Consider the following 7,103-nt stretch of genomic DNA (forward strand, 5'->3'; position numbering starts at 1 on the left):
GTATATGGTGCAATTGAAAACTGATCCATCCTCTATTGACTTTCAATGGTGTTCAGGACTTGTTCATGCTAATGCAAACGGATCCGTTCTGAACGGATACAAGTGTTTGCATAATCTGTGCGGATTTGTCTGTGCAGATACGAGACAGATCCACACGAAACGCATATGTGAAATTAGCCTTAGCTATGGGGGCCTCCCATTTCTCTGGATCATCTTTGAGGTGTCTAAACATACAGTCCTGTCTATAATAGTCTGACAGCTGACATGCACATCACAGCAAAAACTGAGCCATGAGGACAAAAGAACTACCTGTAGAGCTCTGACCAGATTGTTTGGAGGCACAGATCTGGTGAACAGTACAAAAACTTTCTGCTGCACTGGAGCACAGAATCTTCCATAATTCTTATGCTACAGTCACAAGTCCAGCATGACTGATCCTGCACAAATGCAGACTTTTGGGCCAGATAACCGCCGAACCCCATTATAGTCAATGGGGATCCGGCAGTGAGCTGTAAAATCTTGCAGTGCTGGATCTGGTGAAATCCAGCAGGCTGCTTTCTTCCGCAATAGTCGAACATATCATCTGAACATACCATAACATGTGAACATACCATTAGAGGATAACTGTCACACTTAGACCCTAATTTCCATTTTCATATATGTAGTTACTAATAACATGATATTCCAGAATCAGTTACTATTAGACTGACTTACCCCATATTTAATAAGATTCAGCCCTTAGCAACCAGTCTGCATAAAATTGCAATCTCGCTATTCAGTTAAGATGGCCGCCACTGCCCTCACCCTGAGGCTAATCCCGCCTGCCCTCACTAGCCAGTAACAATAGCCCCCTAAAAGTGTCAGTAACCACAGCCCTCCCCCTAAAGGGTTAATCTCCTGCAGCAGACGGCAGATCTCCCTTCCCTGCTCTGCGCTGCTTCGGCTCTGCATTGTCCCAGTCTGCTGAGTGAGGGAGCGTCTGCCAAGCGCAGGGACAGTGAGAAGTGCGCACAGCCCAGGCACTGTTATCAGCTGCTGGGGAGCACCTGGCTTTAATCATTTACCTTCAACACAGAGGATGGACCTGCCTAGCAACCTGATTTTAAGCAGAGGTAAAAATAGGCAGTACAGGGAACAAAACTGTGGAATTAAGGGGTAATTGAGTACACAGTGAACAGTTTAAATAGGGCCATCAAGGAGATATTAATCACCACAATCAAATACAAAAAAATAAATAAAATATGACAGTTATACTTTAAGGGCTCATGCACATGAACGTATTTTCTTTTCTTTTTTTTTTGCTGACTGTATGCGGGATCATTCACTTCATTGGGTCTGCAAAAAAAGTTACTGTGTGCATTCCATTTCCGTATGTCGGTATTTTCGTTCCACAAAAAAAAAAATGGAACAAGTCCTATTGTCCATGTTACGGACAAGGAAAGGATAGTACTGTTCTATGAAGGGCCAGCTGTACCGTTCCACAAAATACGCAATGCACACAGATGTAATCTTTCTTTTTTTTTTTTTTTTTGTGGACAGCAAAATACATATGGTCGTGTGAATGAGCCCTAAATGGGAGGCAGGTTTAAGGCTGCTATCTCCATACATATGGCACCCACTGACTGTACACAGAACTCTGTACTAGGTAACAGTACAACTTTCATGTGCTGTTTTACAGAATCTGCACACTGCTCTGCTGTATGGGGTCTTTGGGTATGTAAGGTAGGTTTGCTGTAGATATTTCAGAGGCTGAAAATTAGAAATGAGTTGTTTCATACAAATTTCATTTGTTAAAAAAATTTGAAAAAACTGCCAGCCAGAGCAATGAGGGACTGGCCCTGCTGCTAGAGACTCCCCTCAACCTTGATAATGTGGCCAGCCATCTCACCTGGTCCTGTCAATCTCGCACCTGCACTGTTGCTCTGAGTAGTGGTGCAAGTGCAGACGCTCTGCTGCTGCTTCCTGAGCAGTGCTGATGCCAACTGTGCATGCTCTATTTGGAGCAACAGAGTCGTGAGATGTCTGACCTTGTCAATTAAGGGGGAAAGCTCGAACACGGACCAGCCCCTCACTGCTCAAGCAAGCTGATTTCTTAACAAATTTGATTTGTACAGATTAGTTTGCTCATCACTACTGAAAATACTTTCCAAACATCTGAACCATATGCATGGATTTTTACAAACCCTATTCAGATATATGGAATAGTTGTAGAAATTTCTGCCATGGCTGAACTTGCCTTTTATGGGTGTAGCTGGAAATGTGTACAAGTATTTGTCAGCTGGAGTTGACGGACTTGAATCTGATAATTTGCAGGATTATATAATAATGCTACGGAGCAAAAGTGTATATTTTTTTTTTTAACTCATGTATGAGGGCTTTTTTTTTTTAATTTTAATTTTTTTTTTTTTTTTTTTTTTTTTTTTTTTTAATGCGGTAAAACTGACCTGTTACTTTTATTCTCTGGGTCAGTACAATTACAATGTTGCCACATATATGTGCTGTGTTATTTTGGAGTGCCAGAGATTAGTCATCACTGCCCTAGGGAACTTGTACAAGCAATCCTCAGATTGCTTCCAATTAGCATTGGCGTCTGAGAATTGCTAAATGTGTGTGATAAACGTTATCATCAATCATATACATTTTCCCCTGGTTCCTGCTGTTTAAAACATCTTTAACCACCTCAGCCCCCCTAGCTTAAACACCCTTAATGACCAGACCACTTTTTACACTTCTGCACTACACTACTTTCACTGTGTATTGCTCGGTCATGCAACTTACCACCCTAATGAATTTTACCTCCTTTTCTTCTCACTAATAGAGCTTTCGTTTGGTGGTATTTCATTGCTGCTGACATTTTTTACTTTTTTTGTTTATTAATCGAATTTTTTTTAAAAAAATGACATTTTTCACTTTCAGTTGTAAATTTTTTTTAAAAAAATCAACATCCATATATACATTTTTCACTAAATTTATTGTTCTACATGTCTGATAAAAAAATGTTTAGGTTAAAAAAAAAATGGTTTGGGTAAAAGTTATAGCGTTTACAAACTATGGTACAAAAATGTGAATTTCCGCTTTTTGAAGCAGCTTTGACTTTCTGAGCACCCGTCATGTTTCCTGAGGTTCTACAATGTCCAGACAGTAGAAACCCCCCCCCCCCCCAAATGACCCCTATTTCGGAAAGTAGACACCCTAAGGTATTCGCTGATGGGCGTAGTGAGTTCATAGAACTTTTTTTATTTTTTGTCACAAGTTAGCGGAAATTTTTTATTTTTTTTTTTTTTTCTTACAAAGTCTCATATTCCACTAACTTGTGACAAAAAATAAAAACTTCCATGAACTCACTATGCCCATCACAAAATACCTTCTTTCCAAAATAGGGTCACTTGTGGGGTAGTTATTCTGCCCTGGCAATTTAGGGGCCCAAATGCGTGCAAAGTAGTTTGAAATCAAAATCTGTAAAAAATGCCCTGTGAAATCCGAAAGGTGCTCTTTGGAATGTGGGCCCCTTTGCCCACCTAGGCTGCAAAGAAGTGTCACACATGTGGTATCGCCGTACTCAGGAGAAGTAGGGCAATGTGTTTTGGGGTGTCATTTTACATATACCCATGCTGGGTGAGATAAATATCTTAGTCAAATGCCAACTTTGTATAAAAAAAAAATGGGAAAAGTTGTCTTTTGCCGAGATATTTATCTCACCCAGCATGGGTATATGTAAAATGACACCCCAAAACACATTGCCCTACTTCTCCCGAGTACGGCGATACCACGTGTGACGCTTTTTTGCAGCCTAGATGCGCGAAGGTGCCCAAATTCCTTTTAGGAGGGCATTTTTAGACATTTGGATTCCAGACTTCTTCTCACGCTTTAGGGCCCCTAAAAAGCCAGGGCAGTATACATACCCCACATGTCACCCCATTTTGGAAAGAAGACACCCAAGGTATCCAATGAGGGGCATGCCGAGTTCATAGAAAAAAAAAAATTGGCACAAGTTAGCGGAAATTGATTTTTTTTTTCAGTTTTTTCTCACAATGTCTCCCTTTCTGCTAACTTGAGACAAAAATTTCAATCTTTCATGGACTCCATATGCCCCTCAGCAAATACCTTGGGGTGTCTTCTTTCCAAAGTGGGGTCATTTGTGTGGTGTTTATACTGCCCTGGCATTTGATGGGCTCTGCAATCATTACATGTATGGCCAGCATTAGGAGTTTCTGCTATTCTCCTTATATTGAGCATACGGGTAATGATATATTTATTTATTTTTTCCTGTTCAGCCTCTGGGCTGAAAGAAAAAATGAACGGCACAGATTTCTTCATTCGCATCAATTAATGTGGATAAAAAAATCTCTGCCCCCCCCCCCCCCCCCAAAAAAGAGGGGAAAGGCATCTGCCAGGACATAGGAGCTCCGCCCAACATCCATACCCACTTAGCTCGTATGCCCTGGCAAACCTGATTTCTCCATTCACATCAATCGATGTGGATGAATAAATCATTGCCGGGATTTTTTTTATATATATATATATAATATATATAATATATATTATTTATATATATTATATATGCCAAAGCATATGAACACCGCCGCCTCCTCAGTTCATATGCCTTGGCAAACGTATCTTTTACTGCAGAGGAGAAATCTCGTCTTGCAGCGCCGCATACACCGAATTTTGTGTAAGAATGCACATCAGTGCTGCAGCTAGTCGATCGGTTGGTCCACCTGGAAGGTTAAAAAAACAACAAAAAAGAAAAAAACCAGGCCGCAACGCAATAAATTTATTAACTTTATAATAACTTTTGAACAGAACATATAAACTAACTTTTTGAACAGAACGTTAACTTTTTTGCATACTGGTGATTTTTATTTATTTTTTTACCTTTTTATAGGGCAAACCTCTCCTTCCCCATGGGACAATGTGCAAAGCACAAATCGCCCAAACATGTGGCGAAGTACATTATGCACTTAGTCCCAGGTGAAAGGAGAGGTTTGCAGCAGCTCTGTGAATGGGCCCTAATAGTCCTGTGAGATGTGATCCCTATGCTAAGTGTACCTGTGTGTGGAACTTCCGGAAACACTCCACACATCATAGGGCAGGGTAGTCAGGACAGAAATAGCGGGTGTCACGCCTTATTCCACTCCTTCTACAGACATGACATCTTTTTCGGGGTGACGGGTTGAGGTACCGGCAACGCCACTGGGGAAATGTCGCTCGTGTAGACGGCTAACTACATTGGTGGATGGGGCCACGGAACCTCCTGGATACAGGAGGTTCTCGATGATCTCTTCCTGAAATTTGAGGAAGGTTCCTGTTCTCCCAGCCTTACTGTAGAGAACAAAACTATTATATGCAGCCAATTGAATTAAATATACAGACACATTCTTATACCAGCGTCTGGTGCGTGGGGAAACTAAATATGGAGCCAACATCTGGTCATTGAAGTCCACCCCTCCCATGAGCAAATTATAGTCGTGGACACAGAGGGGCTTTTCAATGACACTGGTTGCTCGTTCAATTTGGATTGTCGTGTCTGCGTGAATGGAGGAGAGCATGTAAACGTCACACTTGTCTCTCCATTTCACCGTGAGCAGTTCTTCATTACACAAGGCAGCCCTCTCCCCCCTTGCAAGACGGGTGGTAACGAGCCGTTGGGGAAAGCCCGCTACTAGTTTGCGCGGTGCCACAGCAGCCAATCTGTTCTAGGAACAAATGCCTGAAGAGGGGCACACTTGTGTAGAAATTGTCCACATCAAGATGGCACCCCTTGCCAAATAAGGGTGACACCAAGTCCCAGACTGTCTTCCCACTGCTCCCCAGGTAGTCAGGGCAACTGACCGGCTTCAGGGTCTGATCTTTACCCTCATAGATCTGAAATTTGTGGGTATAGCCTGTGGCCCTTTCACAGAGCTTATACAATTTGACCCCATACCAGGTGCGCTTGCTTGGGATGTATTGTTTGAAGCAAAGGCGCCCGGTAAAATGTATAAGGGACTTGTCTACGCAGATGTTTTGCTCAGGGGTATACAAATCTGCAAATTTCTGGTTGAAGTAGTCTATGAGGGGCCGAATTTTGTGGAGCCGGTGAAAAGCTGGGTGGCCTCTGGGACGAGAGGTGCTATTGTCACTAAAGTGCAGGAAACGCAGGATGGCCTCAAATCGTTTCCTGGACATGGCAGCAGAGAACATGGGCATTTGATGAATTGGGTTTGTGGACCAATATGACCGCAATTCATGCTTTTTGGTTAGACCCATGTTGAGGAGAAGGCCCAGAAATGTTTTTAATTCGGAAACTTGGACTGGTTTCCACTGGAAAGGCTGGGCATAAAAGCTTCCCGGGTTGGCGGATATAAATTGAGTGGCATACCGGTTTGTTTCTGCCACGACTATGTCCAAGAGCTCCGCAGTCAAGAACAGCTAAAAAAAAAATCCCAGGGCCGAACCGATCTGAGCTGTCTCAACCCGAACTCCAGACTGGGCGGTGAAAGGGGGAACTAATGGTGCGGCTGAAGTTGGGGACTGCCAATCAGGGTTTGCCAGCACCTCAGGGACTCTAGGGGGGGTCTACGGTCCTGTCTGTGCGGTGGCTGCGACGAGGTAACTATTGCACGTGCCACCGTACCAGCTTCAACTGCCCTTCTGGTGCTCGCCACTTCACCATGTTGTACGGCAGTGCTGATACTAGGTCCAGGGAGGGCTGCGCTGCTGGTGTATGCCTCACCACGTAATCCGACAGTGCCAGCCCCGCTCTGCTGCCCTTGAAGCGGATCCTGCGCAACCTGTGGTCTAGCAACACAGGGCCGGGTACACCTGGTGGTATCAGGGACCTCAACCTCCTTGTCCGAACTTTGGGTCAGACTGCCACTGCTTTCTACAGGTTCATATTCTGGCCCGCTAGATTTGTCAGATGAGGGTTCCCATTCCTCATCCGACTGGGTCAGAATCCTGTAGGCCTCTTCAGAAGAATACCCCTTATTTGACATTTGGGCTACTAAATTTAGGGGGTATTCCCTGAGACTACCCAAGAAAAAAAGCAAGCCTGTCTTACAAATGGGAGGCTGGCGAAGTACCGGTGGCCGCTGCGATTGATAAAAAATATCAAAACTTTT

Source organism: Bufo gargarizans, chromosome 8, assembly GCF_014858855.1.
Source record: "Bufo gargarizans isolate SCDJY-AF-19 chromosome 8, ASM1485885v1, whole genome shotgun sequence".
Classification (NCBI taxonomy): domain Eukaryota; kingdom Metazoa; phylum Chordata; class Amphibia; order Anura; family Bufonidae; genus Bufo; species Bufo gargarizans.